The sequence below is a fragment of the Mesocricetus auratus genome, unplaced genomic scaffold (assembly GCF_017639785.1).
Source record: "Mesocricetus auratus isolate SY011 unplaced genomic scaffold, BCM_Maur_2.0 Super-Scaffold_100026, whole genome shotgun sequence".
In the NCBI taxonomy this organism is placed as follows: domain Eukaryota; kingdom Metazoa; phylum Chordata; class Mammalia; order Rodentia; family Cricetidae; genus Mesocricetus; species Mesocricetus auratus.
In genome coordinates, this window is record NW_024429207.1 from 21,903,471 (window position 1) to 21,929,441 (window position 25,971).

Consider the following 25,971-nt stretch of genomic DNA (forward strand, 5'->3'; position numbering starts at 1 on the left):
GGGAAAATGAAAGAGAACATTTCCTCTACTAGGACATCACCAAGCCCTCTCAACCCATCATCCCAGGTCATCTGAAAGCCATCTCATAGACTCCTCTCAGCTCCTAAGCAAAATTGTCCTCATACCAGTCATATCAACATCAAAAGGATGTGTGTATGTGTGTGAACATGTGTGTACCTGCTGTGAAAGAAGGGCTCAGTTTCAGTGTCATTCTTTAGGCAACACTCATTTTTTTTTTAACCATTACCTCTCACTTAACAAGGATCTTGCCAATTAGACTAGTCTGGCCGGCCAATAAGCTGTGGGCATCATTGTGTCTCCACATGTAAGCAATGGGATTGCATGTGCTTGCCACCATGCCTACCTCTTCAGCGCGGGGTTCTAATGACTAAACCCATGTTCATGATTGAGCAGCAAGCATCATATCAGCTGAGAAATCTCTCCATGAGTTTTTTTGCCTATACACCTATTCTAGTAGCACATGCACTGCACATCTTAGAGCCACTCTGTTCTATATCCAGCTCTTAGAACAGTAATTGCTGTGTAATAACAGCTTTCAAATGACCCAGCAGGGTTTGTATAGCTGTCCAAAAGATTGTCACAATAATATGTTTCAAGGTATTGTTTTTAAAATGATAATGCCCATATAATTAATATCTATCACATGATTTTAAAGTTGGATAAAACCTGAGTTGCTGTTTGAAGCATGTTTGGGACACCTATTTCGGGACACTCATGGCATTGTTCTAAACATTAATGTCACTGGTTGACCCTTCTCTCCCACTCTGTCTGTATTGTATAAACATTTTGGATGAATACAAATGTTATCACCATACTGCATGCTATATAATCTTTCTCGTGGTGCCACAACCTGGTTAGTACTTACTAGAACAATGATAAGATATAACCATACTCAAATTTTGAGAGGGTGACCTAGAAATAATCATGAGGAACATGTTTAAAATTGAATTCGGTTAGTATTAAGCCTAACTTACTTTTACCTGCAAATCTTAAAATTATTAAAGAGACAAAGGGCAAATATGCTCCAAAATGACTCTAAACATCCAAATACAAAGTATGTGACATAAAATAAGAAGTTTTAACATAACCACAGTTATAGCCACCATCAAGTAAGAAAAGGAACTGCGTAATTACTATGTACCAGATACTGCCATAAGTTCTTTATTTTCAGGGTCCTCCAGCCATCAACCAGGTACAGATGCATCACATCCTCATAAGAAAAGACATGACTCAACCCTTATAGAGAGTATGTGACTCTGGACCACCCTGCTACCTGCCAAATTCCAGAAACAGACTTGCGGATTATCTAGGGCATAGGCTTAAACAATAGAAGGTGGAATGTGAAAGATAAAGCTAGAATCTGCAGTTAGGTTACCAGAGGATACAGGATGGCCTACCCATTCCACTGACCTTTGCTCTGCCAGGCTCATTGCAGTACAGCACACCCCCATTCCTTCTCCTCCTCCCTTCCCCTTTGGAATGAATAAAGTTGTCCCCTTGATCAGACTTTTGTCTTGGCGTCCATCCTTGTGTCCCCTGCCCTCCATCTTTTCCGTAGGTGTCCACCAGATCCACGCTCAGTGTCCTGCGGGTTGGGACACTTTATAATAGCAAATAAGTTTAATATTCAAAACGCCTTTGATTGCACTAACAGATACTTGATTTGATCTTGAGAGCAGGGAATGGCAAATGCCAAGAAGTAATCACATCATCTATGATGCATTTATACTTTACAAACTAGAAAACAGCACAGAAGCTTGAATGTTGAGTATTGCCAATTATCAAAGGCTTTTTTCCCAGGGAAGACATGCTCAGGATAGAGATATGGAAGATGAGGGAAACCTTTAGCATTATTTGAGTTGTTGGGACTTCATAGCTGCCACAAGCTCATTTTTAAGGGCCAACTAAAGAAATAAGTGAGGACTAACATAAAAAGTGGACCAGCACATGCATTACAAAATGGTCCTGTTCAAGGGTATTCATGACTAAATCATCCTGGCCAGTGTGGTCCCATTAATCAGTGATCATCATTGCAAGATTCTAGCCTCTCTTGTAGAGAGGTGTGACAAGTTGTTAGAACTGTGTGACATCTCCTTGGGAGGCAAGTCCCTCTGCTTTCAGAGACCAAGCTTTTCCTTAATCAGCATGACACCCCTGGGAATATTCCAACTCCCTAAGGTCCATTGTATCACAACTCTGATGGCAAAGGAAAAAGACACAAGTATGTCTCATTTTGGAATAGTTTTACTTCTGTCATAAATAAATATTAAAAAGTGTGATTTGGTAGGGAAATCCTTAAGTCCTTTGAAACCTATCCCTGGACAGCACAGTATGCTACTACCTTGCTCTGTCTCTGCTCACTTCCTGGGAGTGAGGTGAACTGTTTTGTCCTGCCATGCCCTTCTGTTGCTCTGCCATGGCTTTCTATTGCTTTGCATGCCTTCCTGTACTGCCTCATTGTACCTCCATAAGGCCTGAGATCAACTGATGATGTGCTGAAACCTCCACAGCTCAGAAGAATATGTTTCTTTTCCTCTTTGTAAGCTGTTTATCTCAGGTATTTTCTTACAATGACAGAAAGGTGGCAGACACAAAAGTGTTAGCATATTTTCTCTAGACTTTTGTGATTGTAAGTGGTAAACAGTTCTATATATGAAGTAAAATAATTTGCATTTGTGAATTTATAGCTGAATTCTTAGAGTTGCCCTCAGGATGACAAAACAAAGGATTAGATCTCTGCAAAAAGTTGAGAGCCTAATAGGATTTCTTTTTTTTTTAATTTTAGAAACAATCTTATTTTACGTGTGAATCCCAATACCTTCTCCCTCCCATCTTCCCATGCCTGCCAATGACCCTCCCCTATCCCACCCTCCATCTACTACCAAGGGAGAGTGAAGCTTTCCATGGGGATCATCAAAGTCTATCACATCAGTTTGGGGGAGGGCCTAGGCCCTCACCTGTGTATCTAGGCTGAGAGAGTAGCCCTCCATGGGGAATGGCTCCCAAAATCCATTTGTGATCTAGGGATAACTACTGGTTCCACTGTCAGAGGTCCCATAGATTGCCCAGACATCTTAACTGAAACCAACATTTAGAAGGCTTGGCTTGGTCCAATGCTGGTTCCCCAGTTTTATGATTGGGGTCCATATGTTCCCATTTGGTCAGCTGTTTCTGTGGATATCCCCCACATGGTCTTGACCCCTTTGCTCATCCATCCTCCATCTCTACAACTGGATTTCAGGAGTTCGGCTCAGTGCTTAGCTGTGGGTGTCTGCTTCTGTTTCCATCAGCTACTGGATGAAGGCTCTAGGATGATTTCTATACAGACAGATTTCACTATGTAGCCATGATTAGACACACTCACTATGTAGACCATGTTTGCTACAAACTCAGAGACATCCACTTAGTATTGAAACATACATATATTTTTAATGGTATATATCTAGGCAGATACTTCCATTTTGCCTGCATGTTTTCTCCTATGGTCTCATTCTCTGATTCTTAGAGGAGGATAAATTATTTGCTATAAGAACCTGTTGTAACTCATGGGAGGTCACGGACTCTCGATCAACATCTGAAGAACCTGCATGGAAGCAAACTAGGCCCTCTGCATGTGGGCACCAGTTGGATAGCCTGATCTGTTTGTGGGACCACTAGCAGTGGGACCAGGATCTATCCATGCTGCATGAGCTGGCTTCTTGAAGTCCTTTCCATATGGTAGGATGCCTTGCTCAGCCTTGATGCAGGGGAGAGGGGCTTTGTCTTGCCTCAACTGAATGTTCCAGGCTTAGTTGACTGCCTGAGGGAGGCCTTCCCTTTCTGAGGTATGGATGGAGGTGGGATGGGAGAAGGTGGGGGTTATGGGAGGAGGGGAGAGAGGAGGAACTGCAGTTCATATATAAAATTATTAATTTTCAAAATTATAGTAAAATAAAAAAGAAACCTTGAAAGTTGTGGGTTTTTTCCTCCCATGGGAGTCCTTGAGAATGGCTTCACTCGCAGGTATGCCTGTCCACTCCTTCTAAGACAAATGTCTTGAAGATATAGAAATTCATGTATTCATTTAAGCCACAAAATTTAAAATACAAAATAGACAGTCTTAGAAAAACACATAAGTTGTATCACCCTGCATTTAATTCCTTGCTTTCCTAAACCCAATACATTTCAAAATAAAATTATAAATTATTTCCAGCTCCCACTTCCAGGAGTGGAGGAAGTGAGTTCCTCCTTGGTAGTTGTTCTTTCTCAGGCTAGTCACCTGGAGGGGAGGTTGTGGTGAGCACAGGAGTATGAGTATGTCCCATTGTAGGGTAAACAGGCATGGTCGTCATCCAAAGCAGATCAAACCATTATTCATTATTGTTTAGCTGTCTGAGTTTAAGAAGAAATTATTAGCTTCCTGGGGAACCAGGAATTTTAGCTTCAGATCCATCTGTGCTCCTAACAGAAGGCAAGAAGCTAGTGGCATTGTCAGCCATTTAACATAAGAAGAACATGCTATAATCAAATAGGGACCACTCATCTGTGCCATTCTGGGACCCCCATTTCAGGACACATAGGAAACCTGCCAGAGGCATAAAAAATTAAAAAAAAAAGAGGAAATGCTCTTAACAGGGGAAAGGTAATTTTTTTCTACTTACAAAAAAATAACAACAAAGAAAGACCCTTTAGTTTCTTTCTCAAATATCCTTGTTTTGAAAAAAGCTACTACAGTGATGATTTTCTAAGGTATTATCAGATTCCTGGATTTTTATCCATACCTCAGACTCTATGGGAAGTTAGAAGCCTCTAAAATATGATATTGTATTTAAGCCAACTTGCTTACCACAGCTCTTGAGACTGGGACCTACTTCTTACCAGGAATAACGTTACTTGCCATCTAAATAAACACTGAATTTTAGTGTGTTGAAATAATAAAGCCAAAGAGATGAAGTGGATTCGTGGTATATTAAATCTGGGATGGCTTCAAATAACAGCCTCAAGCAATAATGTGGCTCATCCACCCTGTACTCATGATATCAGGGTTATTGTAGAAATGATGGCTTTAAAAGTCAAGCATCCATACTTCTCTTCTCCTAAGACCCAGTTCAGATGTCACTTTGAGTCCATTTGTACATGAAAGAATGAAGTCACCAATGAGGCAATGATTTCCTGGTCACTTCCTGGTGCTCGAAAAATTCCTCTAGAATTATTTGGAAAAGAAGGTATTTCTGTATGGACAAACACTCAGCCATAGAACAAAATAATATGCTGGGAACTTAGAGAAGATAGAAAGAAGAGCTGTACACTGTGGTATTGTGAAACTGTGGGATAAAGACTGGCAAGCAAGGAGTAGTATGGGGAAGAGAAATACATGCATGTGTACAGAATCAAAACCAACCATGCTGAAGTTCAAGAGCTAATATTGGGACTGAGGAGATGGTAATGTTGGTAGTGTGATGCCGTGCAAGCTTTAGTACCTAAACCTACCTCCTAAGAACCTATGTAAGAAGTCAGGTATCATTTGTAATCCCACAGTTGAGAAGATGGAGCCAGAAAGATCCTGGACCTCACGATGCAGATAGTATTGCTAAACTGGTGGGATGCAGGTTTGATGAGAGACCATATCTCAAGAACATATGAGTAGAACAGCCAATGTTAAACGCTGGTATTCATGTGAACATATACAAATTCTTATGCAGGGATATGCTCACATGAATACAGTGAACTCCCAAACACACCACAAAGTAAAATAATATCTATGAAAATACATAGGAAATTGTGAGAACTACGAAAATAAAACACAGGAAGCTAAAAGGTAGCAGAAACACATGCAAGTGGTTGAAAATAAACTCCATGATGACCAAGCATTATGTTTGCCGGTAATGTTTTCTATTTAACAAGATTGCTGTCAAGTAAATAGTATGTACTCAATTAAAAAACTTTGAAAAATAATTGCATATTTCACTATTATTTGAAAGATCAAGAAATATTGATTTATTTTTAGAATTCTTGTGCTGGCTACATGTTGCCAGCAGTATAACTCCCTCAGTGAGTTGGGACTATGATACTAATTTTTCCCCTATCTTAGTTAGGTTTCCATTACCATAATAAAGACTATGAACAAAATAAACTTGTGGATCAAAGGGTTTATTTCATTTTATAGCTTACAGTTAATCATGAGTGAAAGTCAGGGCAAGAGGCTAAGGCAAGAGCCTGGAGGTAGGAACTGAAGCCGAGTTCTCGGAAGAATGATGTATAAGGCTTGCTTCTAATAATGGCTTGCTCATCCTGCCTTCTTATACACCCCAGATCCACCTTCCCAGGGTTGGTACTTCCCATAGTGGCCTGGAGCCCCCCACATTCATGATTAATTAAGAGATGGCTACAGGTGACCTGAGGGAGGTGTTTTCTCAACTGAGGTTGCTCTGCTCAGGTGACCCCAACTTGTGCCTAAGTAAGACAAATATCTAACTAGAGCGTTACCAAAGGAGAAAGCCTCCTGTCATCTTGATGAGTTCTGATAATTAAACTCAGGAGAAAATATATGTCTGGGTTTTATATCCAAATTAAGCTGTCAGAAATCATTCAAATTCTAAATTGCAATTAGCCTTTTCCAATATGATCTTGTTTGTCAAGTTTAGTTCACCAGCACAATTAAGAAAGACTTTGTATGTGTGAGACAACTAAGAAAACAGCACACACACACACACACACACACACACACACACCAGTTTTAGCCTATGCTTTAGAATATGACCTAAAAATATGAAAAAAATAATAACACTTTTAGCAGTAGAAATGTCAAATTACTCCATCATATTCTATATACAGTTTTCCTTTCCTTACTGTCTCTCAGAATACAAAAAATTATTGATATGAAAATAGCTGTGACTTTACAACAAAAACTAAACTTGTAGTTTTACCAACAAAATAGGCAAACACCATCACATGAACATTTCAATAATTTTGACTAAAACTATTATGAATTTTATCTTTAAGCCAGAAATCAAAACAGGACTTTCTAAATGGTTCATGATATGAATAGGTGTGTTGAAAACATATTTAAAACACTCAAATGAAACAATTTTTTGAGGGCTCTTGAACACTAGCAGTGGCAGCATACACCTGTATTTGAGAAGCACCACTACAAGCAATTGATTGACACATTAGTATAAATCACCTTTATACATGTGAGAAAATTAACAAGAACCTGAAGACCTTCCTAAAAAAACAATCCAACACTCTTATTTTCACATACTGGATACATTTGAAAGATACAAGACCTAGGCATGGTTTGTTGCTGAAGAGCATAAACTCACCTCACAAGTTTTAAATTTGTAGATGAAAGAATTTTAAAAAGTATCATGAGGACAATTTTATTAGTTTGACAGAAAAACAATCAGACGAGGTGGGTAAACTGCAGCAGCTACTGGAGCAAGGGTGATGGATAAGAACAAGAGACTTATTATGTTTCTGGAGTTCAAAGTTAGAAGAGCAGGTAGGCTTAATAATGTCTGCAAACAAAGGTAGGGACACCACCGTGCCTCAGAGTCAGGATAACAGAATAGGCTAACGTTGCCAGTATCTGGAAAAGAAATGGAAAGGGGAAAAGAAATGGAACTTTTTAAAATTTTTCTTTTTTCAACTCAAATTCACCTTGTAACCAAAGATCCTTCAATTTCTTTTTTAAAATTTTATTATTTAAATTTTAAATAGCTTGTTTCACATGTCACTCCCAGTCCCCTCTCCTCCCCTCCTCCCATGCCCCCCAACCATCCCCCATAGCCTCCCACCCTATTGCCACTTCCTTCCACATAAGGGATATCTAGAGTCTGTCATTTCACTCAGGTCGGGGTCCAGGCACTTCCCTAAGAGCCCAGGCTGAAAGAGCATCCCTCTTTGTGTTATGGCCACACAAAGTCTGTTTGTATGCCAGGGATAAACACTGATCTACTTCCTAGGGCCCCATAGGTTTCCCAGGCCTCAATAATCAATTTTTCATGGAAAAACAAAAGGCCCAGGATAGCCAAAACAACTCTATACAATAAAGGAACTTCAGGAGGCATCACCATACCTGACTTCAAGCTCTATTAATGAGCTATAATCCTGAAAACAGCTTGGTATTGGCACAAAAATAGACAGGTAGACCAATGGAACCAAATTGAAAACCCTGATTTTAACCCACACACCTATGAACACTTGATTTTTGACAAAGAAGCTAAAACTGTACAATGGAAAAAAGAAAGCATCTTCAACAAATGGTGCTGGCATAACTGGGTATTGGTATGCAGAAGACTGCAGATAGATCCATGTCTATCGCCTTGTACAAAACTTAAGTCCAAATGGATTAAAGATCTCAACATAAATCCAACCACACTGAAACTCTTAGAAGAGAAAGTGGGAGATACTCTTCAATGAGTTGGTACAGGAGACTACTTCCTGAACATAACACCAGTGGCACAGACACTAAGATCGACAATTAACAAACAGGAACTCCTGAAACTAAGAAGTTTCTGAAAGGCAAAGGACACAGTCAACAAGATAAAAAGGCAGTTCACAGAATGGGAAAAGATATTCACTAACCCCACATCTGACAGAGGGCTAATCTCCAAAATTTACAAAGAACTCAAGAAGCAAGTCTCCAAAACACCAAAGGATCCAATTAAAAGTTGGGGTACAGAACTAAATAGAGAATTCTCAATAGAGGAAGCTAAAGTGGCCAAGAGACACTTAAGAAAGTGCTCAACATCCTTAGGTATCAGGGAAATGCAAATCAAAACAACTTTGAGATACCATCTTACTCCTGTCAGAATGGCTAAATCAAAAACACTGAAGATGCTGGGCGGTGGTGGCACACACCTTTAATCCCAGCACTCGGGAGGCAGAGGCAGGCGGATCTCTGTGAGTTCCAGGCTGGGCTGGACTGATAGCCTCCAAAACAATACAGAGAAACCCTGTCTCGAAAAACCAAAAAAAAAAAAAAAAAAAAAAAAACACTGAAGACAATTTATGCTGGAGAGGATGTGGAGAGAGGGGTACACTCCTCCACTGCTTATAGGAATGCAAACTTGTCCTTCAATTTCTGGTCCTATTGTTGCTTCCTGAAAAGCCTTGAGAATGCAGGCATGTGGTCATGTACCACCATACACCACATGCAGTGCTTGGGATGGTTCAGGTCCTCCTTCATGCTAGGCGAGCACTTTATTCAGTGAGCTACATCCCCAGTTACACTTTAGGCGTTAGAACTCAAAAAGTGGTCTGAAACACAGGCACTGTGTGAGAGATTTCTTGGAACATAGAAGTTCACATATCATTAAGGAGATAATCATTCCTCTCTTAGCAGTTGTCAAGTTCTTGTACATCTACATCTTGGGATGGGGTCCAGTGAGATTTTCCCCATCTGTGTTGGGCTTCAACTGGTGTTGGGATTGTTCAAGTCTTATTTAGGAAGTCATTTTGAGGTTTCATAGCTGTGACCTTCCAAGTCACAGTTAGAAGCCACAATCTCTCAACTGACTTCCTGGTCATCAAGCAAAGCAGTCCTTCCATCCCTCCCATGCCATGTTCTTTGAGCATTCGGTGCAGGAGTTGGATTGTAGATATTGGGACTGGACATCCCTCAGTCAGCATACTGACGGTTGGAGAATTTGCTGTAATGTTCTTCTTCGTGATGCAAAAATACCCACTTATCCATGTCAGCACTATGAGTAGTGAGTGTGGATTACAGTGACAGTGAGTTCCAAAGGAACCCATATTTTTAATCATTGCAGCAAAACAGCATGTTTCTTCTCTTCTTACACAGGTTATCTTAAATTCAAAGAGGTTTTTCAGATTTTAAGGAGAACATTTGTGATATTCTTTTTCTTTCCTTGAAATTAAAACGCAACAAGAAAGTAGGGACCAAGGTCCCAAGCTGCTGTTAGGGAGTTAGTCAGAGACTGCTAATTGCCTGAGTAGCTTCTAAATATTGTTATGCATCTGATGTCCTAGCACTGGGGAGGCCGAGTGAGGAGAAATGAAATTTTAGGGCCCCGCCTCTGCTGCAGAGGGGAAACTTGTGTACAAGCAAACAAATAAGCAAACAACAACAAACTTTAGTGCTATTCTAAACTCAAGTGTGTTCCTCCCTACCCCACACTTTATTTTCTGCTTATTCAAACTGCAATCTTCCAGTCTCCCATGTCCACAAATTCAAACACACATATCCTCTCTGAAATACTGCTTTACCCAATTCTTTTGTATTTAGAGAAGAGAACTATGTCAATTGATTTCTTTCTGTGAGAACAAGAGAGAGAATCCCCACTGCCTGTCAGGGACCTGCTCTTTGTCCTTTACAGGACCTCCCTTGCCACCTCATGCAAGAATCTCTCCCACAGGCTCTGCCTGGAGTTCTGAGAAGAGTAATTCTTAACTGTCTCTCACCTTGGTTTTAGGAAACAGTGGTGATCACTGAGGCCGGGTTTTCCTTGGGGAATGGTCTGAATTACTTCTCTGTGTGAGTGATGGTCCTGGCAAAGTGTCTAATTGATTGAACTGCCTGGTGTTTATTATTCTAATAGTCCTAAAGAAAGCCTGGATGATTTTCCATTAGCCCACAATGAAACTCTGGGGGAGCATTTCTACAGCACTTCAGAGCTTGTTAACCTAAAAGTAATTGGGCATATAAATTTGGAGGGTCTTATTTGTTCTGCCAGGACTAAGTGGATGAAAAGAATGGCCATATTTACCCTATTTAAATATCCCATTCAAAGAAAATATGTTGAAGCATTGCTAACTACCCAGAGTCCTGAGAGAAAGATCTTGAAAGGACATCACTGCTCATACATGAGCTACCACACCATTCTCATTTGGTCACAAATGGCCACATATGACAGTTCTGACCCTTAGTTCTTCCTTTACAGTGGCAGATGACATAATAAATATATCCAGTCATGAAGACAATATAACAACTCTCTTGATTGTTTCCTCTTCTGTACATTCTTCTTCAGCCTCTAGTTAGTACACACAGAATAGTATAAAAGTAGTAAAAGGTTCCAGATGAAACATTGCAGCACCCGATAAAGGAACATGAAGTCAATACACAAGAGCCAGGGAAAAATTGGTAATAGTAATATTGGCAAGAAAGCTAGCAGGGTGACCCTGAGTAAGAAACACTCATGCTATAAGGAACAACTAATGATACCAGAGGACAGAGGATCAGATCTATGTATTTTTAGTTCCCATAACCTCTGCCAAATGCGGGTGGAAGGATTCCTGTTGCCTTTTTGTCTGATCCACAGTTTGTGCCACATTCTATAGCTACCCTGCTTGAACAGTTAGTTAGGAAAGGTACAGAATGGCTAAAAGAATGAAACCATTGATATGATTGATAAAGAGTTTGGTTGGCTTGTTCTTCACAACCAACTGTAAGTCAAAGTAGGTATTGATATCATACATTGTGGACTTCATCTATCAAGACAGATTCCTCTCTGAGGCATCTCTTGAAATCTTCGACTCATCAAAATCTGGGGCTGTTGTCCATGTTTCAAACATCTTCAAAACTGTATAATGAACAAATTTATGAGGACTCCAAACAATTTCACTAGAAACCACAACAAAACCTCTTGATGTCATGACCCTCTCAAACCACAAAGTCTCCTTTGTGCTAAACAGAAGGTGAGGTAAGCTTGTTGCAGCTGCACACAAACAGGAAGGATGACTGTGACATGAGGCAAACTGACAAAAAGAGGAATAGGATCCAGTTAATAAATTTGTTTTCAGTTTTCCTTTAATGTTTTTTTTTGGCAGCAAAAGACAAAAATCTGGAATTTACTGAAATGAAATGAGATCAAAGCAGTAGCAAGATTGAGTCACAGTGATAGAAGGTGTCAAGATATTGATCAAGGTCTGATTCTGCCTGATATAGACCACAGCAGTTAGGCGCCACCCTAACTGGTTATTTGAGATGCTTGCTTTTTTTCTTTCAGGTTTGCAAAAAGTGTTACTGTAAAATTTTAGAATATAGTACTAAGAAGCACACAGCTAGTTTTCATTGGTACCTTCTTGGTAACAACTTAACTGACCTCCTCCATGAAAATCTATCACATATACACTTAAAAGATGTTTATGTAGTCTATATTGTTATCATGGAACTGAGATGGGAAAAGCAGCCATAATTAACTTTGTAGCAATATCTTTAAATATATTTGGCACTCAAGTTTCCTATAATTTTATTTTAATTAGAAATGATAAATTAAAGTTGCATATATAATGGGGTATTATGGTCACTTTATATATATATATATAATAGTAAATTCAAATTAGGCAACTAATCTATGACTTTTAATAATGATGCTCTTATAAGGAGAATATTTGTAATTCTTTTAGATTTTAAAGTTTTCAAAATATTTTAATTTACTTGTTCACTATGCTGTACAAATTGTTTTAATCAAAAGAGAAACTTCACTGCTACAGAGCCTCCCCTCCTGGCGGGAGCCATGAACCGCAGATACCTGGCCTTCTCTTCCACTAAGTGGACTAGGGGACCAGCTAAACCAGGCCCTGTATCCGGGCCTGATTTCCAGTGCTTGGGGACTTCCTGGGAACTGCTACAAAGCCTCACCTCCAGGCAGGAGCCAAGCACCCCAGATACCTGGCCTTCTCTTCTACCAATGGGACCAGGTAAAACAGACCCTGTATCCAGGTCTGCCTTCCAGTGACTGGGAACTGCTACAGAGCCTCCACTACCGGTGAGAGCCACACACTCCAGATTCCTGGTCTTCTCTTCCACCAACGGGACCAGGAGACCAGTGCCTGCAGACTGCCCATGGGAGACTACCCAACCCAAATTCCCGGGCTTATTCTTCGCACTCAGGACCAGGACTAGGGACTAGGAAGAGGAGAACTATCAGAGTATTGAACTTCCTTGCACCCACCAAAAGGGACTCTTGGAGAGATCTGGGATAACAGGAACATACCTAAACATAATAAAAGGTATATACAGCAAACCAACAGATAACACCAAGCAAATGGACAGAAACTCAATGCGATTCTGCTAAAATCAGGAACAAGACAAGGCTGCAACTCTCTCCATACCTTTTCAATATTGTACTTGAAACTATAGACAGAGCAATAGAAAACAAAAGAAGATCAAGGGGATCCAAACTGGAAAGGAAGAATTCAAACTTTCACTATTTGCTGATGTTATGATAGTTGACATAAGTGATCCAAAAAACTCTACCAGGGAAATCCTACAGCTGATAAATACTTTCAGCAAAGTGGCAGGATACAAGATCAACTCAAGAAAATTAGTAGCCCTACTATATACAGACGACAAAAGGGCTGAGAAAGAAATCAGAGGAACATAACACTTTACAATTGCCACCAAAAAATAAAATACCTTAGGGTAATGCTAACTAAACAAGGGAAAGACCTATATTACAAGAACTTTGAGTGTTTAAAGAAATAAATTAAGGAAGACACCAGAAAATGGAACGATCTCCCAAGTTCTTGGATAGGTAGGATCAATGTAGTAAAAATGGCAATTCTGCCTAAAGCAAATCCACAGATTCAATGCAATCCCCATTAAAACACCAGCACAATTCTTCAGAGACCTTAAAAGAACAATAATCAATTTTTTCTGGAAAAACAAAAGATCCAAGATAGCCAAAACAAACTTACTCAACAAAGCAACATCTGGAGGCATCACCATCCCTGACTTCAAGCTCTATTATAGAGCTGTAGTCCTGGAAATAGCTTGGTACTGGCACAAAAATAGACAGGTAGACCAATGGAATCAAATTGAACACCCTGATATTAACCCAAATATGTATGAACATCTGATATTTGACAAAGAATCTAAAAATATATAATGGAAAAAAGAGAGCATCTTCAACAAATGGTGCTGGCATAACTGGATGCTGGCATGTAGAAGAATGCAGATAGATCCATGTCTATCACCATGCACAAACCTTAAGTCCAAATGAATCAAAGACCTCAACATAAATCCAGCCACACTGAACCTCTTAGAAGAGAAAGTGGTGGTACCCTTGAACGAGTTGGTATAGGAGACTGCTTCCTGAAAATTACACCAGTGGTACAGACAGTGAGGTCAGTAGTTAATACATGGGCCCTCCTGAAACTGAGAACCTTCTGTAAGACAAAGGATACAGTCAGCAAGACAAAAAGGCAGCCCACAGAATGGGAAAAAATATCCACTAACCCCACATCTGACAGAGGGCTGATCTCCAAAATTTACTAAGAACTCAAGAAGCAAGTCTCTAAAAAACCAAACGATTAAATTAAAACGTGGGCTACAGAACTACATAGAGAATTCTCAATAGAGGAGTCTAAAATGGCCGAGAGGCATTTGAGAAATTGCTCAACATCCCCATCCATCAGGGAAATGCAAAAAAAAAAAAAACTCTGAGATACCATATTACTCCTATCAGAATGGCTAAAATAAAATAAAAAAACACCAAAGATAGTTTATCCTGGAGAAGTTGTGAAGAAAAGGCAACACTCCTCCACTGCGGTGGGAGCGCCAACTCATACAGCCACTTTGGAAATCAGTATGGAGATTTCTCAGAAAAATGTGAATAAGCTTATCACAAGACCCCAACAATTCCACTCTTATATATATCCAAAAGATGCACATTTATACGACAAGAACATCTGTTCCACTATGTTCACAGCAGCTTTATTTGTAATAGCCAGAACTTGGAAGCAACCTAGATGCACCTCAACCGAAGAGTGGATAGCTAAAATGTAGTACATTTACACAATGGAGCACTATTCAGCAGAAAAAAAACAATGGAATCCTGAAATTTGCAGGTAAATGGATGGCACTAGAAGAAACCATCCTGAATAAGGTTACCCAGTCACAAAAATAGAAACATGGTATGTACTCTCTCATTTACAGATTTTAGACATAGATCTGGGGAGTGCCAGCCTACAGTCTTACTGACAGAGAGTCTGGGAAACAAAACCTTCATTCAATGGCTCTTGGAAGCAGAGGCAGACTCCAACAGCTAAACACTGTGCTGAACTCAAGGAACCCAGTGACAGAGAGGGAGGACTGATGAGCAAAATGAGCAAAGGGGTTAAGACTGGGCTGGTTTGACCCCCAGAAACAGCTGACCTGGGATCCAGCCTGGGACTAATCAAGTACCCCTGAATGTGGGCGTTAGTGAGGAGGCCTAGGCAATCTATTGGGCCTTGGGTAGTAGATCAGTATTTATCCCTTGCATACAAATGGACTTTAGGTGCCCATCCCACAATGAGAGATGCACTCTCATCCTGGACTCTTGATACTTTATAAAGACTATACCAGGATAGTAAAATTGTTAAATCTAAAGAATATCAGTGTTGAAGATAATTTCTAAAATAATCTATTCAATCTGATACTGTTATCAACAATGTCTTGCTGAAAACCTTAAATGAATGCTTCGTATACTAAAAAATATAGTCATTTTATGAAGGCAAAGATTTCTATGTGAGGGAATCATTCCCTATTAGAGTAGTTTCATAGATTTGGTGTATAAATGTTTTCAGAAAGAAAAAAATTAAATTAAGGTGGCAATTTACTTTAAGAACACCTAAATTGCCCTGGAGACAAATATTAACTTTAAAGCTGATTTATTCACACAATAATCTGAACTCCTTAAATGACTGATGAGTTTAAAGATATAATTTCCTTAATAAAGTCTCTAACTAAATCTTAAATCTTCATGCCTTCTTTTGTCTTTTATAGCACTTATCAGTATTATTCAGTAAAAAGAAATGCAGACTGATGTTTTTGAAGTCAATATTGACGTGTTTTAGGAAATGATGGTTTTGAAAATGCTCATGGAAATATTATTACCATGAAATATCAGGTAGTATACATTGGACCATGTCATGACAGAAATGGTCATAAAATGATACCCCTAGTTGCCTTAGGCATTGGAGATTCTTCAAGTAAATTTAGAAGGCAAGGATGTAGGAAGAACTAAAAATAGGTAGTACACAGATAACTAAGCACATAGAGTGAGTTCCAAAAGAGTTCATTTCTCCCAATATTCTTGTGAGTTCTCCTGTCAACACTAGTAGTGTTTTAGTCACCATGGTTCTCTTGAAGATGGAAGAAACGTCACAGCTAATAAAAAACCTTCTAGATTTTCACCAGTGTAAACTGCAATAGTTTTACTTAACTTGACATCAGTGTTTTCCCTTAACAGTTAGCACCTTTCTAGTTGCCTTCTATGTAGACAGTTTCCGTAACATACAGTTTAGACAAGTGAATTGAAAATGCCTATTTTATATGAACCTATATATGGAAACTAGCTATAGAAATATTTGTGTGATGATTGAATTAAACAATGATAAAAATTACCTAGCATTCCAAGGACAACTATCCTAAAATAGGAATATTAAAAATAGAGTATTATCTGTATACAGAGTGGTTCTTTGTATTTCAATTGACCCATTTGTATCATTTACCAAACATTTGCTGAGAACTCTTTCTTTACTTCATGTTGCATACAATACAAATAATTTTTTAAAATAAATAATGAAAAGGAGACATTTAAAAATGTTCTTTATCTGAGCTTCCATTTGCTGAATTTTAGAATGGTACAATCTCTATCAAGAATTGTGCATGTAATTCTTGAGGAATCAGATATGATAAAGTTTGGAATACATATTCACCTAAAAATTTCGCAAACCCTGAAAACATTAGCATATTCTTTATAAGTTAGGAAGATAATCATGTTTTGAAATATACTCTCACTCTTCTTAAAAAAATAGAGGACCTAGACTTAAGTCATCATGCAGTTATTCAGAATAAAGTCTACAGTCTCCCTTATTACTCATGTGTATTGTTCTGGAAATCAAAAGGCAATCATAATCAATGGAACCAGCATCCTCCATGTGGCCAGAAAGCAAGAGCCGTTCTCTTACTTCTCTGTAGAAGACTGATGTGTTACTGAGTCATCTGGAGTCAAATAAAGTGGAAGCCAAATTCTGTAGAAATGAAGCCAGTAAAATCAGAAAATAATTTTGATTTCAAATTATGATGAATCAAGAAGGAAAATAAATGATTATATATTAAAGCATTTAAAACATTATAAGTTATTCAAAATTCTTGTCATACAGATCTTTCACCTGTTTGGTTAGTTACCCCAAGATATTTTATGTGGCTATTATAAAGGGTTATATTTCTCTGAGTTCTTTCTCAGCCCCATTCATCGTGTGTGTGTGTGTATGTGTGTGTGTGTGTGTGTGTGTATGTGTATTAGGACTACTGAATTTTTTGAGTTAATCTTGTAGCCTGCCACTTTGCTGAAGGTGTTTATTAGCTGCAGGAGTTCCCTGGTAGAATTCTTCAGGTCACTTATGTAGACTATCATGTCATCTGCAAATAGTGAAAGTTTAACTTTTTCCTTTCCAATTTGTATCCCATTGATCTCCTTTTCTTGTCTTATTGCTCTAGCAGGAACTTTAAGTACAATATTTAAGAGAAATAGAGAGAGTGGACAACCTTGTCTTTTTCCTGATTTTAGAGGAATTGCCTTGAGTTCTTCTTCATTTAGTTTGATGCTGGCTGTCAGTTTGCTGTAAATTGCCTTTATTATTTTTAGGTATGTTCCTATTATCCCTGATCTCTCCAAGAGCTTTATCATGAAGGGGTCTTGAATATTGTCAAAGGCTTTTTAAGCATCTAATGAGATGATCATGTATTTTCTTTTTCAGATTGTTTATAGGATGAATTACATTGATGGATTTTTGTATGTTGAGCCATCACTGCATCCCTTGGATGAAGCCTACTTGATCATGGTGTAAGATTTTTCTGATGTGTTCTTGGATTCTATTTGCCAGTATTTTACTGAGTATTATTGGATCGATGTTCATGAGGGATATTGTCCTGTAGTTCTCTATCTTATGTGTGTCTTTGTGTGTTTTCGCTACCATCGTAATTGTAGCCTTGTAAAAAGAGTTTGGCAAAGATCCTTCTGCCTGTATTGTGTGGAACAATTTGAAGAGTATTGGTATTAGTTCTTTGAAATTCTGGTAGAATTCTGCACTGAAATCATCTGACTGTAATTTTTTTTGGTTGGAAGATTTTTGATGACTGCTCATATTTCATTAGGGGTTATAGGTCTATTTAAATTGTTTATTTGTTCTTGATTTAATTTTGGTAAGTGATATCTCTCCAGAAAATCATCCATTTCCTTTAAGTTTTCTAAGTATGACCTGATGATTCTCTGTATTTCCCCAGGGTCTCTTGTTATGTTCCCCTTTTCATTTCTGATTTTGTTAATTTGCAGGTTCTCTCTCTACCTTTTTGTTAAGTTGGATAAAGGTTTGTCAATCTTGTTGATTTTCTTCAAGAATCAACTCTTCATTTCATTGATTCTTTGTATTGTTTTCTTTGTTTCTACTTTATTGAGTTCAGCTCTCAATTTTATAATTTCCTGGCATCTACTCTTCCTGGGTGAGTGTGCTTCTTTTAGTTTTAGTGCTTTTAGGTCTTCTGTTAATTTTCTAGTGTGTCTATTCTCCAGTTTCTTCATGTGGGCCTTAGTGTTATGAAATTTCTTCTTAGTTCAGGTTTGGATATGTTATGCCTTCATTTTTATTGAATTCTAGGAACTCTTTGATTTCTATGTTTTTTCCTTTACCCAGGAGTGATACAGTCAAGAATTGTTCAATATTCATGAGTTTGTGCAATGTGTGTTTTTATATTCTAATTGTAAGCCATTGTGGTTCAATAAGCTATAGGGGGTATGTCCAAAGCTTTTGGATCTGTTGAGGTTTTCTTTATTGCCGAGTATGTGGTCTATTTTAGAGAACGTTCCATGTGGTGTTGAGAAGAAGGTATATTCTTTTGTGTTTTGATGGAATGTTCTATAGATGTCTGTTAAACCCAGTTGGGCCATAACTTCTGTTATTTCCTTTGTTTCTTTGTTATGCTTCTGTCTGGTAGTCCTGTCCAGTGATGAGAGTGGGGTGTTGAAGTCTCCCACTATAAGTTTCAGTAATGTTTCTCTTACAAATGTGGGTGCCTTTTTGTTTGGTGCAGATGTTCAGAATTGAGACTTCATCTTGATTGATTTTTCCTGTGATGAATATTAAATGGCCTTCTTCATCTCTTTTGATTAATTTTAGATTGAAGTCTAATTTGTTAGATATTAGGACAGCTACTCCCATTTGCTGCTTAGGGCCATTTCATTGGAAAATTACTTTCCAGTCCTTAAGTCCGAGGTAATGTCTGTCTTTGAAGATGAGGTGTGTTTTTGTATGCCTCAGAAGGATGTATTTTTGTCTTTGTATCTATTCTTTTAGCCTGTGTCTTCTTATAGGTGAGTTAAGACCATTGATATTGAGGGATATTAATGAACAGAACTTTGAGTCATTAAAGAGAGAAATTAAAGAAGATACCAGAAAATGGAAAGATTTCCAATGCTCTTGGATATGTAGGATCAAAGTAGTAAAAATAGCAATTTTACCAAAAGCAACCTACAGATCCAATGCCATTCCTATCAAAACCCAACACAATTCTTCACAGACATTGAAAGGACAATTCTCAACTTTATATGGAAAAACAAAAGACTGGAGATAGCCAAAAATAACCTTGTACAATAAAGGAAGTGCCAGAGGCATCATCATCCCTGACTTTAAGCTCTACTATAGAGCTATAGTAATGAAAACAATTTGGTATTGGCACAAAAATAGACAGGTAGACCATTGGAATCAAATTGAAAACCCTGATATTAACCCACATACCTACAAGTACCTGATGTTTGACAAAGAAGCTAAAACTATACAATGGAAAAAATCAAAGCATCTTCAACAAATGGTGCTGGCACAACTGGATACAGACATGTAGAAGATTACACATACATCCATACCTATCACCATGCACAAAACTTAAGTCCAAATGCATCAAAGACCTCAACATAAATTCAGCCACACTCAACCTCTTAGAAGAGAAAGTGGAAGGTACCCTTGAATGAATTGGCACAGAAACCACCTCCTGAACCTAACGCCATTAACACAGACTCTGAGATTGACAATTAATAAATGGGATCTCCTGAAACTGAGAAGCTTCTGTAAGGCAAAGGACACAGGCAACAAGACTAAACTGCAGCCCACAGAATGCGAAAAGATATTCACCAAACCCACATCAGAGGGCTGATTTCCAAACTATACAAAGAATTCATGAAGCTAATCACCAGTACACCAAACAAGTCAACTAAAATGTGGGGTACAAAACTAAACAGAGAATTCGCAATAGAGGAATATACTTAAGAATGTGCTCAAATTCCTCAGTCATCTGGGGAATAAAAATCAAAACAACTCTGAGATATCATCTTACACCTGTCAGAATGGCTAAAATAAAAAAAAACCACCAATGACAGTTTATTCTGGAGAGGATGTAGAGAAAGGGGAATGCTTCTCCATTGCTGGTGGGAGTGCAAACTCGTGCAGGCACTTTAGAAATGGTAGTTTCTCAGGAAAATGGGAATCAGTCTATCTCAAGATCCAGGAACTCCACTCAGGCATATACCCAAAAGATGCACATTCATACAACAAGGACATCTGTTCTACTATGTTCATAACAGCATTATTTGTAATGTCCAGAACCTGGTAGCAACCTAGATGGTCCTCAACCAAAGAATGGATACAGAAAATATGTGTACATTTACACAATGAAGTACTATTCAGTGGAAAAATACAATAGAATCACGAAAATTGCAGGCAAATAGATAGAAACAGAGAAGCCATCCTAAGTGTGGTAACTTAGTCATAGAAAGACAAACATGGTATGTCCTCACTCATATATGGATTCTAGATATAGTGAAAAGGATTACCAGCCTACAATCCAAACCTCCAGACAAACTAGGAAACAAGGAGGACCGTAAGAGAGACATACATGGTCACCAATGAAGTAAAAAGTGACAAGAGTCACTGAACAAATGGAGAGAAAGGGTGAAGGGTGTAGAAGAAAGAGAGGGGATAAGAAGAGGAGGGAAGAGAATATGAGGGATCAGGAGAGCAAGAAAAGAGACACATCAATTGTGAAAGTCACTATAGGTTTAAAGAGAAATCTTACACTAGAGAATTATACAGAAATCCAAAAAGATGAGCCCAACTAGGACCTTAAGCAATAGTGGCGAGGCTATCTTAAATGTCCATTCCCTATAGTGAGAATGATGACTACCTTAAATGCCATCTTAGAGTTTTCATCCAGCAGCTGATAGAAGAAGCAGAGATTCACAGCCAAGCACTGAGTCAAACTCCTGGAATCCAGTTTCAGACAGGTGGAGTGACAAACAAAGGAGTCAAGACCATGCTGGGAAAACCCACAGAAACACCTGACCTGAGCAAGTGGGAACCAACATAGGACCAAACCAGGTCCCCTGAATGTGGATGTCAGTTAGGAGCACCGAGCAGTCTATGGTGCCTCTTGCAGTGGAAACAGGATATATCCATAGTGCACAAGGGACTTTAGGAGCCCATTTCCCATGGAGGGATACTCTCCTAGCCTAGATACACAGGGGAGGACCTAGGCCCTGCCACAAATGACTTGACACATTTTAATGATCCTAAATGGAAGGCCTCACCCTCCCTGGGGAATGGATGAGGGATGGGATAGGGGGTCGTTTGGGGAATATGGGAGGATGGGAGGGAAAGGAAACTGGGATTGATATATAAAATAATACTATTTCTAATTTAAATAAAATGTATGTATATAAATAAATAAATTCTTTATCTGATATAAAAACATTATAAATTAATTTTAATAAGTAATAAGGATTATATAGCATAGCCAAGCATTATTTACACAGTTATTAAAGTTATTTACAATTGACAATAAAAATTAATATAAATAACTGTATTAACAGAATAAAGAAGTAAATAATTCAATAGGTTTAGAATATATAATGACTGCAATTCAAAATGTGATCAGATTGAAAACATTCAGGAAGCCAGAAATATTACGACAATTCCTCAAGATGATAAGTCACCCATAACAAATTAGTTTACATAATTTTTTTAATATAAAAGACATAATTTATTTTCTCAAGTGCTAAAAATGAGCACCAAGTTTTTCCTTTGCAATTCAGCACTGTTTTGTAGGCCCCCAACTTTACAGTTAGACAGTAGGAAGGACAAAAAGCAAAAGATTAGAAAGGAAAAAGAAAACATGCATTGCCTCGCAATGATGTTATAATTTTTTAATTTTAATTTTAAATAGCTTGTTTTACATGTCAATCCCAGTTCCCTCTCCCTCCCCTCCTCCCGCACCCCCTACCATCCCCCATCCTCCCACCCTATTGCCAATTCCTTCCAAATAGGGGATATCTAGAGTCTGTCATTTCACTCAGGGTAGGGTCCAGGCACTCCCCTAAGAGTCCAGGCTGAGAGAGCATCCCTCTTTGTGTTATGGACACCCGATGTCTGTTAGTATTCGAGGGATAAACACTGATCCACTGCTCAGGACCCCATAGGTTGCCCAGGCCTCCTCACTGACTCTCACATTCAGGGGGTCTGGATCAGTCCCATGCTGGCCTCCCAGCTGTCGGTCTGGGGTCCAAGAGCTCTCCCTTGTTCAGATCAGCTGTCTCTGCTGTTTTTGCCAGCCCATACTTTGCCAATTTGCTCATCGCTCGTCTCTCTCTGTCGCTGGGTTCCTTGGGTTCAGTTCAGTGTTTAACTGTGGGTGTTTGCCACTGCTTCCATCAGTTACTGGATGAAGGTTCCAGGATGGTTATAGACATCAAGTTCATTATCAGGAATGGGCATTCGGGGTGGTCTCTATACCATTGCTTAGCTTGCCAATTGGTATCATCCCTTTAGATCACTAGAGGTCACAATGGTGCCTGATCTCTTGTATAGGAAAATACAGAGAAGCAAGAGAACTACAAAAACAAATAAGTGAACTTAAAATTGTTTAGAAATATAATAATGATAATAATTGAAAATAAAAATTTAACAATGGTGCTTTAGTAGGTGTTTCATGTGCTAGGATAATTAGCATTTGATATAATAAAATTTATCTGATGTCTCTACAGAGGAATGTAAAAAATGCAAGACTATAAAAACATATTTTCTCTCATGTATTAGAAAACTTGATGTATTTAAGACAACCCCTTTATCCCAGTTTATTAGCATAATGTAAAGAAGTTCTAGTATGGCCTCTCTTTACTATAAATGATAGTAAGCACATAGATACACATACATGCACACAGACAGATGTGTGTACTTCTATATCACAAACAGCACAAAACATACATATGCTCACAAACATACATATACACAGTACATCCCTACTCAACACATACATACACCCAAAGGAAAAAGAAAACTTGGAATGTATTTTCATTTCTAGCTCAGTAAAACTTTCATATAATTATTACCTATTACTTTTATTATTATCACCAGTAAACTATTAGGTCTTCCTACAAAGCAAAATAAAATACATAAATGGATTATCCTCTAATTTGTGTGAAATCTCATATTTCTTTTATCACCTTTTCTTTTGTTTCTTTCTTCCTAAATTTCCATAGTAGTTGTCACATTGCATCACTGATTTATGTGTTTGTTTATCACTACTTTCTTTCAATTAATTAACTCTGCCTAATTTACTTAGTGAGATTTTCCCCAGTCCCAGGAGAGATACCTGGGATATAATTGTTGGTAGTAAATGAAAGCAATCACTAGTTTTTACAGATATTGTCAAGCTGTCTTCCCAAATATATGTCAACTATTTCCTCCCAGAATTTATGAATACAAACTCTTAGATTGATCCAACTGGCAGCAAGGGACTGTTCTATGCTTCTGTGCCTTTGTCTTGTAATGTAACCTTGAACTTTGGGTTACAAGCCCTGATTCCTGTTTCTGTTTTGTTGTTTTATTTTTCATATTACTTCTCCAAAATAGGGTTTTAGAAATCAGTTTATTCACAAAATACCCGTGGATCCAACTCTAAATCTTGTTCTCTTGAATAAACTGAGCTTTGAGTCATGATGTTTATCTTTACTGGGTCCTGAGAGAGAGAGTAGCAATACGTGTGGCTTTTTGAGAAATGGTTCCCAGGTGGTGTGTGTGTGTGTGTGTGTGTGTGTGTGTGTGTGTGTGTGTGTATGTTAATATTTTTTCTTGTATTGGAGATCAGTGAAATCCTTGCTTTTGATATTCTGAACAAGTTATAAAGAGAACTAAGCTATTTATTTTCATAACAATATACACTTCTAATTCAGAAGTAGGAAAAAGTGAAGTGTAAACTCAAAACATTTAATAGTTGGTAGAAATATAGTAGGATTGCACTGGATGAATTCTTCCCACTGTTACTTGGTTATGCTCCGTTCTGACATTTCACCAAGTGGTTTCACATATGACCTTTAATATACTGAATTGTATTCCATCTATATCTAGTTGAAGATATTTGAGCAAGGATAGCTTTAATTTCCATAAATACTTTTTTCTGCTGCTGATATGAGCATAAATTTGTATTATCATTCCACTAATATAATAATTTGTTGAATCATAGTTTGTTCAACCATACCAATTTATGTGTAATATTTCTCACCCAATCATTGAAGTTGAATGCAATTGAATTGATTTTGATTTATTCTAATGAATAGTTTCATCTATTATCATTGGAGATACTAAATAAACACTTCTTTTAGTCCTAGTGAATTATCTTTGAAAAACTGAAGATAGAATTTTTTTTCAGGTACTTGTATAATTTTCCCTTGTATGAATTTGGGATTTTTTCTACTTAATTTCCAAAATGCTGTCAAATATTATCTTTAAGAATTTCATTTACAAATGGCTAGCTCTTTCTTTGTCAGTAAGCCATAACTATTAATATTAATATATGTATTTCCACATGGCCATTTCTTACCAGAGCATGCACAGACCCGTTACTCCTTCAGCAGCTACATGACATCTCTCTGTTGACTACTCTAACTCCTTTCCACAGAATTCTCCTCATCTATTAGTCCATAGTCCTACTGCAGCAGGAGCCATATTGATGTTTGTGGCCTGTGTTACCACTTAAGGCTTTGGGAATTTCTGTGGAATTTACTGCCACCAGAAGCCATGTTTCCCGCAGCCTACCATGAATGTCCTTGTTGTTGTTGATTTGGGAGTGCTATGAGGCTTACATTAAGCATATAAAAGCCATTAGGTATACTTTGAACCAATCAAATTGATTAAATTATGGTATACCTTGTAAGTACATTTAAATTACACTATGCTTCTAATATTCTGTATTTATGCCATAATTAAGATATTTTTATGTTCTCTATTGTTTGATTAACAATACATAATTTACTGCATTTTGCCTTTTTACTCTTACAATAGGGTTAAAGGCTATTCCTGCAACATTATAGCATTATTTGAATATTTTAAATATTCAGAATTTGATTACATTTTTCTTTTTAGTGTTTAATGCTTCCATATGTTTTCATGTTAGTGATAATTTCAACAAAAAGGTCTTCAGAATTTATGGAAGATAGGATGAATTCTCACAATTTTGTCATATTAGAAAATTTTTGTTGTTTCTTTATTTCTGGAAGACAATTTTGATATGTAATTTTTTTATCTTCACCTTTGGTCCTTAAGTGGCTTGATTGAAGTATCACAGCTTTTCAAAGCCTGTAAGGTTTTTAAAAGTTAAACTTTTTGTTATTGAGAAATTTAGTTATATCTCATTTTTATAAAGATGCCTTTGTATTTTACAAAGCTGAGGCTTTGAAATTTATGAATCTTGAACTTTTAGCTCTGCAAATGTCAGGAGTTTCTTGCTATTGTTTCTTTAAATAACAGTGCTAGCCCTTTCTAGCTTTCTCTTAGTTTTAGGAATCTTAATTGCCTTATTGGGTCTCTTGATGTTGCCCACGTGTCTATGAGTAGACTGTCTTCACTTTATAATATTTTTAATACCTGCTTACAGGGGAATTTTAAATGACCTTTCTGTAAAGTGATGATTGTTTTTCT